The sequence below is a fragment of the Raphanus sativus genome, chromosome 4 (genome assembly GCF_000801105.2).
Source record: "Raphanus sativus cultivar WK10039 chromosome 4, ASM80110v3, whole genome shotgun sequence".
Taxonomy (NCBI): Eukaryota; Viridiplantae; Streptophyta; class Magnoliopsida; order Brassicales; family Brassicaceae; genus Raphanus; species Raphanus sativus.
Window position 1 is genome coordinate 23,461,221 of NC_079514.1, and position 18,365 is coordinate 23,479,585.

An 18,365-nucleotide genomic window follows, 5' to 3' on the forward strand; every position below is an offset into this window, starting at 1 on the left:
TCTTTTAATTTGAGTTTTCATTTTATGTTTATAAAAACATAAAGATAATCATGAATAAGTAATGGACATAATATCCAACTAACAAATTCAAACCCAAATATCCAATATATGACATTTGCTAATTTTTAATATTTAGCCAAACTCATTTTGGAATTCCATTTCTCATTCAAAACCAACTCTGATTTTGACATACGAGTACACTACTTCATAGTGTCAAACATTCGGTTATTCCGACGAACGTCTTCGTCCCGAAACATACCGGAAAATGATCTTAAACCATTTCGTCAAAAACGAGTTCCAACAGATGGCAAGATTCGAAAGTTTCGAACTTTGGTGTCTCTTTGATGGCAAGATTCAAAAGCAAAGCTCTCATGAGAAAGCTTCTTCCTTCATCCGAAAACCACTGTGGTCTCTGTTGTAACTTGCGTGGAGCTCGGAGAAGTCGCCGTTGGTGGAGGCCTCATCCTCGGAACTAATCTCTGCAACCCGACACTGCTTGTGTTGATCTTGGTGATGTGCAGATGGGAGAACGAACGTATTCACGCATCACCAAGAGCTTGAGCCGGCGAATTTAACTACCGGACAAGATCGAGAGTACAAGAGGCCGAGTCTTCTGGTCGGCAAAGTCGGTCTTGTCTGCGAGTTTCATTGTGGATATGGTTGAACTCGACGTCGTGGTGGAGAAACGTATTGAAGACTTAGTCACCCATGAAGTTGAGATGCCGAGATGGAATCACAGTAACAAGCTCTCACCAAGATAAAGTCACGAGCTTTTCCAAGAAGCTTGAGAAAGCTTTTTCTTTTTTTTTCTTTTTCTTTTCTCTCTCTTTTTTTGTGTTCATCTTAGATCTAAGATTTTCCCAAGTTTGATAAGCTTTGATAATAGTTCTCCTTGGCCCCCTCCTTCTAGCGCCAACTGTTTGATCCAAAAATGGTGTATTTGTTGGATTCATAACAATGAAAAATCCAAATTAAAGAGAAATCAACAATGAAATCAAATGGGAAAAAGAACATAAAGAGATTTCATTGATTAAAGGTTCATTACAAAGATGATTACAAGTGTAAAGTGAACCTTAGGATCTACAAAATCTCTATGAAAATATGTTCAAAGTGTAAGAAGAGGAGAGATCCCTATAATAAAGAAGTATTTCCTTATTTATAGAAGAAAGATGTCTAAGCTTCCTAGCAATATGGGCTTTGTTCATTGTCTAATGGACCTTGTTGAAGGGTGCCAACCCCATACCCAACAATTCACGAGAGTGGCCTAACGATATTCCTAGTTCTAGCCGCCTAAGACCTTAAACCTAATTGAGTCGCAGCTCGATAACAAAAGACGAAAACCATACAAAAAAGGTTTCGTTAAGATTTGGGACCGGACCTTAAGAAATGCTGCCTACGTACCCCTTTCGAAGATCAAGTCGGACGTGGTTCAGCTAGAAAGAATTGAACAAGAGATCGAACTGCATGTGCTGGTTTGTCTAGTATGAGCGTTGGACATAGCCAACGACAAGTGACCGACTTCCCCTGAAGGTCCGGATTCTCCGCGATAGCCAACAACAAGTGACTAAACAAATGTGGAAAATATAGAAAGATAACAAAACGAGTTTTACGGAAAGTAGATCTATATTTCGAATTCGCGTAAGAGCATTGCGATTATTACAAAAGAATGTAAGAGCTTTGGCTGCGAGAACAGGCAACGATATTCCTAGTTCTAGCCGCCTAAGGCCTTAAACATAATTGAGTCGCAGCTCGATAACAAAAGATGAAAACCATACGAAAAAAGTTTCGTTAAGATTTGGGACTGGACCTTAAGAAAGGCTGCCTACGTACCCCTTTCGAGGATCAAGTCGGACGTAGTTCAGTTAGAAAGAATTGAACAAGAGATCGAACTGCATGTGCTGGTTCGTCTAGTATGAGCGTTGGTCTTAGAAACAGGCATGTCGAGAATAATGCCTAGTGTTTCTATGTGCGGAACTCTAAGTAAAAGAATTGTTAGATCCTTCCGAGAGGAACAGAGGTCTGCGGAAAAAATAAAAATAGAACAAGAGGCGGCCAGACGTTCTAGGTCCTGCCTTGCTAGTCTAACCACCTAAGTTCTAAGTTCTCTAAGCTTGCAGGAGTTCTCTAAGTCTAAAATATCGGATCCCTTTTCTTCTGCTCCAGCCCTCCTTATATACATGTCTAGGTCTGCGGCCTTTTTACTCTTTCGCCTTTGGGCCCAAGTTTATCTATTTTCGGGAATATTCCATTTTTCGTCCATAATTATCTTCGAACTTTTACATTTATCTTTGGAAACTTGACATTTATCCTATTTTCTGGAAATAGGATAAACCATCATAGCTTTATTGGGTCTGAATCCTTAAAATCGTAAGTGAGTCCGTAGGCACGTTTTAGGCCCGTGAACGTTTATACGATTTCTCGGAAAGATTGTCTTTCTTGTAAAGTAAACGTATAGTTTAAAGAAACGATGTTCAAGTCTATCGTTCTTATTTTACACGATACACTTTACGAGAAAACAAACCTTCTCAATTTTAGTCGTGAAACTTCGACGATAATTTCAATCGAGACGAACCGAGAGACACTAGGTCCATAGCTGGGACAACACGACCATACGAAAGACACGGGAATTGATCTAAGTTGGTCAGGCCGGGATTAGGTCGAGCTCGCCGGGCGAGTACGCCCACGCCGTGGTTGCATGCGTCAGGCGCCCGGAACCGCGTGATGGTTGCGTGCGCCGGGCGCCCGGAACCGCGTGATGGTTGCGTGCGCCAGGCGCCCGAAACCGCGTGATGGTTGCGTGCGCCTTGTTTCTTTCGTAAAATCTCAAAAAAAATCCGATTGAGACGAAACGAAAGCCATTTTGATCTAGACTCAAAAGAGAACAAAGTAGCTTGCCCTAGGTCAGATGGCCATGGGCGAGCTGACCCGCGTGATGGTTGCACTCGCCGGGCGAGTGCAACAGAGACAGTGACTTTGTTCTCTTCGTAGAATCTCAACGGAAACTCCGATTGAGGCGAAACGAAAGTTATTTTGATCTAAACTCAAAGGAGAACAAAGTGAGCTTGTCCTTGGGCGAACTGGGAAGACTGAGCTCACCCCATGGCGAGTTGACCTGGTAAGACCAAGCTCTGACCTCCTTTCGTTTTGCCGTTTGTTTCCCGAGAGTTGTTCGTTGAATAGATTGGATATTCTAATTTGAGAACGACGTCATATGAACTTCTTTTCAAATTATACGAGACTTTTTGTTCCGAGGAATACTTTCCGGGGACTTTCAGACATTGATTCCGCCGTGACTGATTTTTACCCCAACAATCTTTCCCACTCGCTTCGCACACGCAGATACACTGGCTGCACTTGGGCTCGACACATATGTGTTTGATACACTCCAAGAAATGGGCATTGCTCCTCTCTGCTACCAAGCCCACGTTCTCTACCCAGACCTGGTCAGATAGGTGCTCGCAACAGCTTAGATCAGTTATGGGAATCCTATTGCGCCAACGTACGGGAACTGCTCCTTCTCTTTCATGGCTGACGGCAAGTTCTGCTCGATCTCTCTTAATGATCTCAATGAAATCTATGAGATCGCAGACCCACCTAAGGAGGTTGCAGTTGAAAAGAAGTTCACGCCTGCAAATGCCTTTTGGGATCTCATTGCAAGCGGAACATTCACATCTCGCAAGGCTTACCAGTCGTAGATCAGGAACCCCACTCTGAGGATTCTCGCCAAGATCGTCGCAAACATCTTGTTCACTAAGGAATTAACTTCCAAGGTTACCAACGGAGAGCTGCAGGTGCTGTACACAGTTGAGGATGAGATGCACCGAGACAAAGTGATACCCATTCAGCCCGTGAAATAAAACACAGGGTACCATTTCATCTCGATGTTCTATGAGCGCAAAGACTCCTTGCTGGGGACTGATGACAAGAAGGATCGCTGTGGCAGTCTGCTCACTCCCATGTTCAAGCATTTCAACATCAATCTCAACTCATACGCTGTCAACTACGACATTGAGTATGTTGACATTGCTTACATGATCACCTGTCACATCCTTCGCGACGAGAACACCTACAAGTTCTCTGACAAGGAAGGGAACACGCTGTTCTGCAAGCTCCCGCTTCCTGGGCTCACAGACTTCACGACCTTGGCGAACATCCGCTTCCTGCCTGATCCAGAGTTCTTATGCGAGGATCCACGCGAGCCAATTCCAGATGCTGATATGGATGATGTGGAAGACGTGACTCCAGATGCTGAGGGAGCATATGATTTGGATGACCTTGCTGATGTTACAGACGATCACGCCTACTGACGCTGGATGGTTGATTCCCAGAAGAAGAACAACAGCCTTATGAAGAGGATCCTTAGGGGAATCACATGTGGTTGTATCGGGGGCCAGGAAGAGCAGACACCGCAGCGAACATGGCTCGCGGGAAAGGAACAAGCAGGTACTTTGACTGGAGGAGAGCGACTACCGCAGAACAGGAGGACAGCTGGTCACTCCGGGAGCGGCGAGTTAGACTGAGTTAGCAAGCACTATTTCTATCCCCTTTGTTTTATCCATCTGAACAATTTACTTTCTGTTATTTTCTTTTATTTGGTGTGTTTTTAGCTTCCTCCCATTTATTTTCACAACCAGGGATGGTGTGAAGTAAGTCTGGGGGAGCAACTGTACTGTGTGCTTTGGGTGCTTTTGAGTCAGACCTTGTGTCATTTTCATGCTTTTATCGAGTCAGTTTTTAGGATCGAGTCAGTCAAAACTATTGTGGGAATCAGGACCTTATTTTGTGATGATCTCTTAACCACTTTGTTCTTTAACTTTCTTATTCAGTGACCTTCGCAGTGATGAAAGACCCACACACGGACCTGGAACACCCTGACATATCTCATTTGACTTTCCAGATCTCTACCGATCATGTTACACTGGGTAGACTTAACTCCACCTTACTTGGACCTAATCTTGACTATAATTCTTCTTGTTATGGGCACTAGATCAGGGAAACGAGATATAAACTCAGGACTTCTTATCCCTTATATCCCTCTTGCTGTTCATGAGTGGCTAGTTCATCTTTAGCTAGTTCCCACCTTGTACCTTAACCTTTGTTCCACCCTCATGCAATTGTTTTTCCAGTACTTCATGTGCAGATATGTGCAAAAAGGTCGGAGAGGAAAGGATCGACACAGCTCTTACTCATTAATGCTCATACATTCAGTAGAGTCGAAAACAATATACAAGAGAACAGTCAGTAAGAGCCTGTCTCGATATCAGAGAGAACAGTGGAAGAAAGGCGAGGTTAGTACAAACCAGAAGAATCACCAGTGGCATCCCGAACATCACATGTTACCTCCTTCTTCGTCACCCCATGATCTTTGTATCTTAAAAAAAAAACACATATATATATATATCTCTATTTATTGTTTATTTATCTCATTGGTGACAAGAAGGGGAAGAACTTATAACACATGCCACTGAGAAGGTTGAACAGGGAGTGGTAGTTTTAGAGGAGTATGTGGAGGGAGTTGATATGCGCAGAACAGCCCCATAATCGATCTTATCGGATAATAGTCCGACCAAGCAGAAATGAGTAAGAGCTGTGGACATCAATGGAGCCGTCCTCTCACGGCCATTTTGCGCGATATCCTACATCCACTACAAAATTTGGTAACCCGTAAACACTCTTATAACTCCACCATAAAAATTAGCCTGTTCCACACCTAGCCAGTCCACCCTGAATATATCCTATGACAAGAAGCTCACGCTAATCTTAATTGAATATAAGGAGTTTTGTCTCGATAGTGTTGCTTTTTCAGGTTTGAGATGTAGAGTATGGAGCCGATCTTTGAACAGCAGTCAGTGGGTTTCCAGTAAGTGTGTGCAGTCCTAGTTTACATTTGTATGGTTCAGAGATTCGTGGTAAGAGCATGGTTACTGAGAATAAGCGAGTTCCCACACTTTCAAACATTTCTCCTTGTTCTTGATATTTGCCTTGTTCGAGGACAAACAAGGATCTAAGTCTGGGGGAATTGATATATGGTGTTTTCACATCATTGTATATATGTTTTCAATTATTTTATGTCTCTAACCCTTGTTAGTCTAGTCCTTTCTGGACCATTACAGGTCTGGAGTTGGTAGAAGAGTAAATAGAAGAGTTATCCTGCGGAGAACATCCAAGGAGAACAGTCCCGAGACTGTTCTCAAGCGGAGCAGCCAAGCAGAGCGGTCTAAAGGTTGTTCCCGACAAATAACGAAACTCCCAATCTAATTCAGGAATTTTGACCTAGCTGCCCTACTTTCTCTCTACCCAAAGGCGCCTCCCTATAAAAAGTGCCTCCTATCCATTTTATCTTTTACGCTAGTTTTACAAGACAAGTTTCATATTTTTGGATTCAAGCTTTTATAACGGCGACGGCTTCACTTCTTTCATCGAGAAGAACAACCTGAACCCTAGTTTTTATATCTTAATTTGATCATGAGTATTTCAGTTTCATCTGCTGTTATTCATTGCATCATGATTGAGTAGTCGATTGTTGATCTAGGGTGATAGAGTGCATATCGCAACTGAGCATAGATAGGTTATCATTTAATAAATCTTCATTCATTCATTGTTTAATGCTTGCGCTAAACTGATCATCTAGCGTCTGATCCTAGGTTAACTTGTGCAACAAAAGTGTCATAGGTTACTAGATCTTGCATGAATGAGGACTGCATCCTTAGCCACGCGAAAGTAGATGTTAAGATGCATTGTGAACAAATCGGATTCATTCGATAAGGTTCACCATCAGATCTCAGACCAAGAGACATCTTAGGTACTGAGTGTGATTGGTGAAAGGAACAGCTACACGACATTGTGTTGTTCTAGCCAGTATCCCGAGTTCTTGATAGAGCTGCATTGAGCCTGAATAATTGCTCGGTTGTGATTTGGAAGCACTCCTAATTCACTCTAGATTAGCTCCTTCCAAATTTTCTTGAACATTTTACTTGTTATTCACGTCATTCTCTAATTCAAAACCCACCATTGTTCTTAGCTTAATATCGAACTCATATGAGTAAAGTGTAAACTGGTCCTCTAGATTGAATCTCAAATATTACAATTACAACTGTTAAACTTGACTGTAGCAAATATTCATTTTTAATGTATCACTTGTTGAATCCGAGTTTGTCGATCGACTGAAAGTAAAGAGGATTCGGTTTTGTGGGTATTATGAAGACGTTTTATTGATTTGTGAATGAGTTTGAAAGGACTACAAGGAGGTGAAACGAAAGAAAGAAAAGGCTGGAGCTTTGTTGAAAGCGCCGGCAAGAACACAAGGTAGATCGATTGGTTGGTAAACCCTAATCTTGCCGTCAGTGCTCTAAAGTGTATTTCGGATCCCTTTCTCTTTCCCCTTCGACCTCCTTTTTTAGCTCTCGTTCTTCTGCCCTTCGTTCGCCCTAGGACTTGTTCGCCTTAGAACATTTGGGCCTGAATTCGTGCTCAATGGGCTCGGAACCAAACAATGGCGTATTGAGCCAAAATAAGTCTAACCGATCGGTCATCCGGTTTGATCGATCGATCTAATCAATCGAACCAATCACAAAAGAGGGGTCCCGATGTCGATGGGCCGAAAGCTGTTGTTCGATGGGCCTTGTGGAAGGATGTTAAATCCGTCTCCAACAGTAACCCCCCCACTCCATTAGCGAGATATTGTAGGCATCTCGCAATGGGTAGTTAGGTTATGGTTCTGAGAATAAAAGGTTCGGCGCTGGTGCGTTTACCGAGTTAGAGTACACTCTGTATCTTGATTTGGTGATTGGTCCAACCGCCATGCCTGGTTTGAAAAAAGACGTTTGGCGTTGCACGCGTTCCGGGCGATCGATCGGTCGGTTATGCATTAGAACGTTGTGTTTTTGAGTCGATCGATCGGTCAGAAGCAGAGGTGACCATAGGAGCTGTTCAATCGATCGATCGGTCAGACGCGAGGGCGACCATAGGAGCCGCTTAGGAGAAGTGTCTAGTTGCGAGAAGTGTTTTGGCTGCGCATGCTTCCTGGGCGATCGATCGTTTTTGACCCGATCGATCGGCCTGTTGAGAAGGTGTGCATACAAGCTGCTCGATCGGTCGATATGTGTTTGAGTCCACATGGCGCGTCTGCGTTAGGAGTTTTGCTTCGTTGTGGCGTGTATGGTTTTTAGAAAACGTTCAGCTTTGCGTGCTCCCCGGTCAATCGGTCGGTCGGCTATGCAATGGAGCATCTGCTTGTAATTTGGTCGATCGGTCCGTCGCGAAGGCGTTCGTAGGGACTGTCCGATCGGCCGATGGGTCATCGTGAAAAAAACGATATTGGTTTGGATGGAGAAAAACGTTGTTGGTTTTAATAACCCGAATTATCGCATCAAACCGTCGCTAACAGGTTTTAGACCGGGTTTCCCCTTTTGTCCGCCAGATCAAACGATTGACCTACTCTCGGGACGCGAATCTTTTGTATAAATAGGAGGCTTTTTTATTTCTTCCATTCTCCTTTTCCTTCTCTTTCCTTCTCTCTCTTTCTCTTCTCTTCTTCCCGGCTGCGATCTTCTCCTCTTCTTCTCTCTCCGTTTTTTTTATTTTATTTCTGGGGCTTTTGTGTTGTCTCTTTGCGAAGGGCGATCGATGGCATCGGATCGATCGGACCCGTCCGGATCTGAGGGAAAGAGGAAAGTTTGGATCGGTACGCCGAAGGAGCTCCATCGCGATTACACTCCACCGGGATCCAGCATGTCGATCGGCGCGGAGTCCCGAGACTCCAATTGGTCTTTCGGCGTCGGGAATCCTGTTCAAGCTGCTAGAGATGGAGACCAGTTGACGGTCGACGATCTTGCGATTGGTGAGAGTGACCGGAGGATTGCTACGACGAGAGGAGTTGGAGGGGGTAAATCAGTTGCGAACGGTGGGATCTCAGGCGACGGTCGTTTGAGCGCTTCTAACGAATAGACTTGTCGATTGACTCCATTAGTTTGCCGTGGTCTTGAAGGAGCGATCGCACAGCTCTGTGATTTGTCCCCGGAGTTGGCTCGGCCATCGGTGGTGGAGGGACAGGTTTGGGATGACGTTCGGCCGACCGAATCGACTTTCAAGAGTGTGTCTTCGCTGTTGAAAGAATGCCGAGCGCGTGGTGTTGAGTTTATCATCCCGCGGCCCGACCAGCGTCCTTGGGCTCCACCAGTGGGTTTTTGTTGCGTTTATGAGTCGTTCTTCCGGAAAGATTCGAAGCTGTGGTTCCCGATCCCCCGTTTGGTCACTTCTTGCTGCGCGCGCCGGGATATAGCTTTAACTCAGCTGATGGTCAGGATCGTGAGGATCGCTGTCGCATTGATGGTAATGGCTGCAGAGATCGATGTGTCGATGTCTGTCCGGATTTTCGAAGAGTTGACACAGCCACAACCGAAACCGCACATTTTGCTATCGATGCAGATGCGCACCAGGGTTAACGTCTTGACTGATCATCCTGGGACGAAGTCTGGATTCGGAGAAGTGCTTGGTCCCGTCGTTCTTCGATCGGGTCCAAAGCATCGAGCAACATTTCTTTGTTGAGTTATGCGTTTTGCGGCATCTTCGCCCGTCGCAAGCTTGTCACGTTGACTTCAGCTGGAGCCATTGCTTCGACTCCATAAGCCAGAGAGAATGGCGTTTGACCGGTCGCCCGTCGCGGAGTCGTTCGGTGCGACCAGAGTACTCCGTCGAGCTCGTCTGCCCATTGTCCCTTTTTGAGATCAAGGCGTTTTTTAATTCCCGCAATGATCGTCTTGTTGGTGGCTTCTGCTTGACCGTTGCTCTGTGGATTTCGGGGCGATGATGTGTTCAGGCGATTTCCCCATCGTTCCAAAAAACCACGAAAGTTTCCTGAGATGAACTGAGAGCCATTGTCGGTGACAATTTCGTAGGGAAGGCCGTGCCGACAGATGATGTTTTTCCACACGAAGTTCTGCACTTCTTTATCAGTGATGTTGACGAGCGCCTTCTCTTCTACCCACTTGGTGAAATAATCCGTCATGATTAGGATATACTTACGTTGTCTGGAGCTTGGCATTGGTCCGACAAGGTCCATCGCCCAACGCATGAACAGATATGGTGCTGTCGAAGTTTGCAGCAGTTCAGTCGGGCGGTGTATGTCCGATGCGTGTCGTTGGCACTTATCGCACGGACGTGCGTAATTTTCGCAGTCGGCAATCATGGTCGGCCAATAGAATCCGTCTTTCTTGACTTTAAGAGCTAAAGAACGGCCGCCTGAATGGTTTCCAGCTCCTCCTTCGTGAGTTTCTGCCATCGCCAATCCTGCCTCCTCTGTATTAAGACATGTGAGGAGAACTTTGGCGGAAGTCCATCGATGTAACCGCCTGTCAATGAGAACGTAGTTCGCGCACTTAGCTTTCAACTGGCGGGCTTCCCACTTGTTTTCTGGTACCTCTCCGTTAGATAGATATCGGATGAATGGGATTCACCAGTCGGGAGGTGAATCGTCAGGTTGATCGATCAACTCACTGGTATCCATGGCGGTTGGTGCGTCGATCGCTGCTACATGTTCATCTGCGTCATGAGATAGTGTGATGCTTGGTTTGTTGATGTGTTGGATCGGTATCGTCCGCTTGACTTGATCGGCTAGGTTGCTTCCCAGCGCTGCTAGCGCATCTATGCAAATGTTTTCACCACGGGGAATCCTTGTAAGCTGGAAAGATTCGAACTCTCTGGTTAGATCTTGGACGACTTTGAGGTATGCATCCATTCGCTCGTTCTTGGCGTCGTAGTCGCCACTAAACTGATTCGCGACCAACTGGGAGTCACAGTACGCATGAATGCGTTTCGCTTGGACAGCTCGCGCTAAACGTAGACCGACGATGAGAGCTTCGTACTCAGCTTCATTGTTGGATGCTTTGAAGCCGAGTCGGAAAGATTGCCGGAGCAGTTCTCCGGTCGGAGATTGAAGATGAACGCCAACCCCGGAGCCTTTGATGGAAGACGATCCGTCAACGTGCAAGATCCAGTCGTCGCTCGGCAGTTTGAGGTCTTGCTCAAGTTCTGGTGTTAACTCAATGAGAAAATCGGGTAGAACTTGCAATTTGGCGGCTGGTCTGCTCTGGAACGTAACGTCGTATTCACAGAGTTCAATAGACCACTTCGAGAGCCTGCCAGAGTGGTTGGCATTCTGCATGATGGTTCGCAGTGGTAAGTTGGTGAGGACGACGATCGAATGGGACTGGAAGTATGGCCTCAGCTTGCGTGCTGAAGTTCTGACAGCGAATGCCACTTTTTCGAGCGTCGAATAACGTGTTTCTGCGTCGGTCATGCGCTGGCTGATATAGAATATCGGTCGCTGCTCCCCTCGATCTTCTTTGACGAGTACGCTACTAACGGCCGCGTTGGACATTGCGATGTAAAGGTATAGCGTGTCACCTTTATCTGGCTTTGCTAGCACCGGTGGCGTTGTGAGATAGCGCTTGAGCTGATCGAATGCATCCTCGCAACGCTCGTCCCAAATGAATTTCTTGTTGCCGCGCAGCAGATCGTAAAAAGGAAGGCACTTATCAGTTGAGCGAGAGATAAACCGATTGAAATGCTGCGATGCGACCGGTCAAGCGTTGCACCTCGCGGCTGTTCTTGGGATTGGGAAGATCGAGGATGGCGGATATCTACTTTGGGTTTGCTTCGATCCCCCTTTGAGTGACTATGTAGCCTAGGAATTCGCCGGATGTGACTCTGAAGGTGCACTTTGCTGGGTTGAGTTTCATATCGTACTCGTTCAGGATGAGGAAACAGTCTTTGAGGTGATCAATATGATCGGCTGCCTTCTGTGATTTGACCAACATATCATCAATGTAGACCTCCATTGTGACTCCCAATCGCTCGGCAAACATCCTGTTGACAAGACGCTGATACGTCGCACCAGCATTCTTGAGGCCGAACAGCATTACCTTGTAGCAATATATACCGTGGTCAGTGATGAAGGCCATCTTCTCTCGATCATCTGGATGCATCATTGTCTGATTATAACCAGAGAAAGCATCCATAAATGTCAGCAACTCGTTTCCAGATGTTGATTCGACGAGGCAGTCGATGTGAGGGAGAGGGAAGCTGTCCTTTGGACAGGCTTTGTTCAGGTCGGTGAAGTCGACGCAGATCCTCCATTTGCCGTTCTTTTTCTTGACGACGACTGGATTTGCCAACCATTCGGGATATTTCACTTCGGCAATCGACCCAGCGCCTAACAATCGCTCGACTTCTTCGTTAACGGCTTTCGTTCGGTCGGGTCCGAGTTTGCGCCGCTTCTGACGAATCGGTTTGAAAGTGCGATCGACGTTGAGCTCGTGCGTTGTGATGTTAGGGTCGATCCCTTTCATGTCGGCTGTTGACCAAGCAAAGGTGGAGACGTTATCTTTGAGAAAGGAGACGAGCTTGTCTTTCATCTCGTCGGGAAGGTAAGCTCCAATATGGACGGTTTTGGCTCGATCAGTGTCGTCGATGACTATCTCAAGAATCTCGTCCTTCAAGGGATATATCTTCTGGATTGGTTTTGAGACTGTATTGACGTGAGAAGTTGCCTTCTGATGTTTCACTTCGGCGACGAGTAGGCCGCTTCTTGATCGCCACGAAGAGTGATAATTTGTCCGTCGTTGCCGGGAAAATTGACGCACTGGTGATAAGTAGAAGGAATGGCTTTCATGGAATGGAGCCAGGGCGTACCAAGGATAGCGTTATAAGGAGCGCGGACATCAATGACAGAGAACTTGACATTTCTTGCGACACCTTCAGCGTAGACGCGCAAGCGTATCGTTCCAAGCATGGTCTCGGACGATCCGTTAAATCCCGTTAGAGTTCACGCTGAAGGCTTCATGTCGTCGAGGCTCACCCCAATTTTGACAAGTGTGCTCTTGAAAATGATATCGACCGAACTGCCAGTATCCACGAAGACTTTGGTCACAGTGCAGTCGCTGATTCTGATGTCGATGAGGAGTGAATCATTATGAGGCATATGGACGCCCACGGTATCTTCGGCTGAAAAAGTGATTTGGGGGCTAGTCTCTGGGGTGGCGGGCCAGCGTTTTGCGGTGACTGCCTTCTGGCGGAATTCTTTCACCGATCGGACGGATTCATTGCAAGGAGGAGATCCTCCTATGATAACGTTCAATCGATGCGATTGCTCTTGAAGCTCCGTCGATGGCTTCGCCGTTCGTTCGGCCCGGAGAGAATTGAGCCGAGTACGCAAATCGTGAGGCTTGCGTTGATACGAGATGATTGGCTCTGGTTCGGCTGTGGAACGATCGGTCCTGCTCCGCTTGAGTTTTTTGCGAAGGTCTGAGAACTTCGAGTTAAGTTTGGCGCGGAGATCGATCGTCTCACCCTCGTCGAACTGACCGCTCGATCTCTTAAGTTCGTCTTGGCAATAAAGGGGTTCCTTTCGCTTGGAATCCAGCACGTGCCGAGCGTCGGATGCATTGAGCTTTCTTGCCGAATTGTTACTTCTTTTTTCCACAGCGTCGACTTCCATATGAGTACTATCGGTAGAAATGAGGCTATCGATCGGTTGGACCGTTCTCTGATTGAGCGAATGTCGCAGGTCTGGTTTCGGTATTTCCGTCGTAGAAGGAGTTGGGGACGGCGTCGGTCGGATCGTGAAAATCTTCCGGCGAGACTTCGGTTTATCTTCGTCGGAAGTGGAGTCATCGTCTTGTTCCGATTCGTCGGCGTCGTCGTTCGGGGAAGAATCCTCTGTCTTCTTCCCTTGGGACTTTTTCTTTTTGTCCTTGCTTTTACTCCAGCTCTTGTTGTTTTTCGCCGTCTTCTGCTTGGAGAGATCGGCCTTCGCGCGACTATCGCTAGTAGATGCAAGCCAGGCCTCATAGAGATGCCTGCACTCCTTAGTATCTTGGTCTTTCATTTCATGATATTCACAGTACTTGCTCAAATATCTGACGGAGGAACTCTTCGGATTAGCGGAGGAGGAACTTCGGGGTTGTTGCGTCTTGTTTTCGGTATCACGCTCCCAGACGTTCCATCCCGGCTCCCGTACGGCGGCTGTTGTGCCCGATTGGTCGCTCTCTGCGACTGCAGAAATGATCCCCTTTCTCCTGTCATTTTTGTTGTAGGAGGCGTGCTGACGGGGCTCCTGGGCATCCATCGTCTTGGCTGCTGCTTGCTTCAAAGCTTGCTGCTTGGCGTTGAAAGCTCGTTTGTCTTCTTCTAGCCTGATGAAGTTTTTTGAGTTGTGCAGGGCGTCTTCGATGGTGATATCTGGATTCTCGTAGAGGTAGTCCCTGAACTTGGAGTTGATCCATAGGGATTTGGTTAGGGCTTTGACGGCTGTTTGGTCTGGTACGGGAACCTTGGATAGTACTTCTTTGAACTTCTCCATGAAGTCCTTGAGGCTGTCGGTTGGCGATTGAGATAGTTTCCACAAATCGGCCATCGATGCGCCTTGACGCGTCCACATGATATAGTTCTTGAGGAAAGATGCAGATAGATCGTGAAAACTGTCGATCGAATGCTCCTTCACGTGAGAGAACCAGCTGAGGGCCGGTCCGGAAAGACTCTCGACAAAAAGTTGGCAGAGGCCAGCGTCTCTCTCTTCGTCAGAGAAATGGTTCCGACCCATAGCTATGTTAAAAGCTGTCATGTGATCGGTGGGATCTGTGACGCCGGTATACGGGGGGATGAGAAGCTTCTCCGCCTTCTTGATTTTGACGTTTGTTATTCGCCTGGTGAAAGGGTTCCGCTGGGTGGAGGCGAAAACGCATTCGATCTCTGGAGTCGACGTCTTGACGTGGTGGATCTTGGAGTGGATATCCCGTAAGGAGAGTTGCAAGTCGGCGATCTGACGGCTTGTGAGAGAGTCGGAGCCGTCGGTCGGTTGCACGATGTCGACGTGCGTCGGAAGTGCGTCGTCGGTTGGTTCTTCGGGATTAGGGTTAGGGTTTGGGTTCGTGGTGGTGAACAATCGTCGTCTGGCGGTTTCCGCATCGTTATCTTCGCCATCTAGGGTTCCGAGGGCGGCGGCGAGTGCAGCTAGGCGTTCGTTCGTAGCTTTATTTGTTTCCTCTTGTTGAACGAAGCGTGCCATGATGGCTTGCAGCATCTCAGGAACGGACGGCGTTGCGGCGACCGGCGTATCGGCGACGGCTCCCCCTTCTAACGCCATGGGTGTGTTTTCAGAGCTCATACTAACCTTTCAAACGTTACTTTGTAAGACCCCACGGTGGGCGCCAACTGTTGAATCCGAGTTTGTCGATCGACTGAAAGTAAAGAGGATTCGGTTTTGTGGGTCTTACGAAGACGTTTTATTAATTTGTAAATGAGTTTGAAAGGACTACAAGGAGGTGAAACGAAAGAAAGAAAAGGCCGGAGCTTTGCTGAAAGCGCCGGCAAGAACACAAGGTAGATCGATTGGTTGGTAAACCCTAATCTTGCCGTCAGTGCTCTAAAGTGTATTTCGGATCCCTTTCTCTTTCCCCTTCGACCTCCTTTTATAGCTCTCGTTCTTCTGCCCTTCGTTCGCCCTAGAACCTTTGGGCCTGAATTCGTGCTCAATGGGCTCGGAACCAAACGATGGCGTATTGAGCCAAAATAAGTCTAACCGATCGATCGGTCATCTGGTTTGATCGATCGATCTAATCAATCGAACCAATCTCAAAAGAAGGGTCCCGATGTCGATGGGCCGAAAGCTGTTGTTCGATAGGCCTTGTGGAGAGATGTTAAATCCGTCTCCAATATCACTTATCTCCAATGCCAACTGAATGTAAATTCCAAACCGTAACCACAATAACATTTACGTGTCCTATTCAATAGTTCTAGAGATTGGCCTTGTACTAGCTTCCTTGAGCACTGGACCGTTTATTCATTGTGGATATTATCACAAACATAAACTGGTAAGATGTTTCCTCAGTTACACTGATCCTACTAAAGAATTAGAGCAAGAATCAAAAAAATTAAATATATTCCTCCTGAATGCCAATGAAAGAAGAACAAGATACGATTAGGTTAATGAAAATAAAACTCATCTAGACATTTGGGTGAAACAGAACATAACAGTTAAATATAATTTTTTTAAAAAAACAAGTTTCATAGTTTAAACCATAACAGATACAGAAATTGTATAGTCATATTGCCCCGCAACCATAACCTGATCGTACTACTCAACTTTACCCCAAATCATTCCTGGACCTCTTTTCAGCGAAATCTCTCTGCCCACCAAATCTTACTTGTTGTTCGACTCCGGTTCTTCTCTTTTACAAAAATACAAAGCCAGTGTCCGACCGAAACAGGTCTCTGACCAACGTCAACGTCTTATCTCAGCCAGCAACTCATCCAAACCTTTCACCACTCCCCAGCACTTTTGCTTTGGATCATATGTTATTTATTTTATTTTTTTTGAATTAATCACAGTGTCCGGTGACTGAGATCAACCGACTATTATGTGGATCCCAGGAGTGTAATGTTAAATTATCTGGTGGCCAACAGAAATCGAACTACGGGTTCACCGTATTAGGGTTATCCCTCAAGTGCCACTAGCCCAAGGCCCGTTGGTTTAGATTATACGTGTTATTAAACAGTTCTTATAACAACCCAGTAAATATAATACGTCTTATTAATATGGTTTTATTTACAAGATATGTATAAATTAAAAATAAATATTGAGTAACTAAAAACAAAATTTTAAAAATTTAAATCATTATAATTATATTAAAAAAAATTAATGAAAGATTTAGTCGCAAGCGACACCAAAACGAATAACCTAGCGGCGACATATAAATGAACAACCCAACGACAACCGCTGCGATCAACCGCGCGACATGAAAACGAACAACTATCAGCGACATCAAGTCGCAGCCGCTGGTCGCTGTCTCTAGTCGCTGACGCTAGTGACCTCCAAACGAACATGGCCCATATCTATAAAAGGGGAATCATGAAAAAGAAGAAAGGTGATCCGAATTTCTGGAGATCAAACTTAGTCTTTTACTTTGACTCTCCACAGTAGTATCTTCTTGCGTTGTTACTAAAACATACACTTTTATACTTAATCACTAGTCAATATACTTAATCTCCTTTGTTATTTCTCATATATGTTATCACATACTCTATTATTAGTGGATTTTAAGATCTATCAAACCGACACAATTGTATTGGCAATTTGAATTGTCTAATTTAACTTTTTCAGTTATTAAAAAATAGAGCAAGAAAACCAAATCATGGAGCTCATCTCTTACAGACCGAAATAGTAGAAAAGTGAAGAAGGTGGTTCCTCAATGAAAGGAAGACCGAGCCCTTCGTTATTAACTGAAACAAATAACAACAATTGCAGAAAAATGAAAGCATATCGAGCATCAACCATATACTTTCGTTTTTTTTTTTGCCCGGTTTGACATCCTTCGCACTGATGGTCCATCATGACAAAGGCGGTGGTGGCATATGAGATACTGGATGCTTAAGTGATGTCTTATGCGGCAGTGGCAGTGGCGGTGGTCGAATATGCAGCATTTTCGGTGGCGGTTAAAATATTATGCCAATTGCCAAAGTTTTCTTTATTCATTCCCAAACATGGGTATTTATACAACAAGAATAACAAGAAATAAGAAAAGTTATAGAATAGGAATCTGTGATAAACTTAAGCCCCAAGTAACTCCAAGTATGTCGGTATCTATCATTATCTCTTTATCATCCCCCCCCCCCCTCAAGTTGGTAATGACATATATCGAATTTCCAACTTGGACAACAGATGATGAAATGTAGGAGTAGGTAAAGCTTTAGTAATCAAGTCTGCAGGCTGGTTCTTTGTTGAAATATGCTCGGTAGTAATGAGTTTGTCTTTCACCGCATCGCGAACATAGTGACAATCATTCTCAACATGCTTGGTGCGCTCATGGAACACCGGATTCTTAGCTTTATTAATCGCCGATTGACTGTCGCAAAACAGTTTCATAGGTTGAGGATGATGAAACCCGAAGTGAAGTAGAAGTCGCTTGAGCCATTTTAATTCACATGTGGCATCTGCCATGTATTGATACTCGGCTTCAGCAGATGATCGAGACACGGTTCGTTGTTTCTTAGTCTTCCAAGAAACAAGTGAATCACCAAGAAAAACCACATACGCACTGAGAGAGCGACAAGTGATGGGGCACACAGACCAATCCGAGTCAGAATATGCAGTAAGGGTTAAGTTCGGATCATAAGACAACATGATACCTTGGTCTGGACAACCTTTCAAATAACGAATTACTCGTAAAGCAGCCGTCCAGTGATCTTCCAGCGGCCGATGCATGAATTGAGAAAGAATATGCACAATGTAGCTGAGTTCTGGACGGGTGAAAGTAAGATAGATGAGGCGACCCACTAAACGTCGATACTTGCCTGGATCCTGAAGTCAC